The following is a 492-nucleotide window of genomic DNA, read 5'->3' on the forward strand; positions in this document are numbered from 1 at the left end:
GTGGTGCGTTCACACAGTGATTCAGAGTCGTACAAAAACCTCCCTCAGTTTGACCAAAGTGAAAAACAACCTGCTGCAGCTGCTGAGACGAGGAGATCTGCTCCAGAGATGACAACACCAGAGTCATTACAGCAGAACAGCACAGACAAAAACAACTGTTTGGTTCATTTGACTTATAATTGTACATTAAATACCATCACTGAGGGGAAATATGTTTTCTTCCAATTCAGGATCCAACGTAAGTAACTGAACACTACAGCTGAGACCAATTCTCTACAAGGTTTTACATTTCTATTTATTTGTATCTGCAAGGGGGAAAAATTAAAATAAACCATTTACACGTTGATGTCAAATTACCATATTATGGTAGAAAGAAATGACATTCAGATTTTTTCTATTATACAAATGTAATAACTTCATTTTTAATAGTACAGACTGTATTATCTTTAGTTTTTCCATTTCCAAAAGTCTACATGGGATAGAACAATAAAA

Source organism: Cynoglossus semilaevis, chromosome 1 (genome assembly GCF_000523025.1).
Source record: "Cynoglossus semilaevis isolate Cse_v1.0 chromosome 1, Cse_v1.0, whole genome shotgun sequence".
Taxonomy (NCBI): Eukaryota; Metazoa; Chordata; class Actinopteri; order Pleuronectiformes; family Cynoglossidae; genus Cynoglossus; species Cynoglossus semilaevis.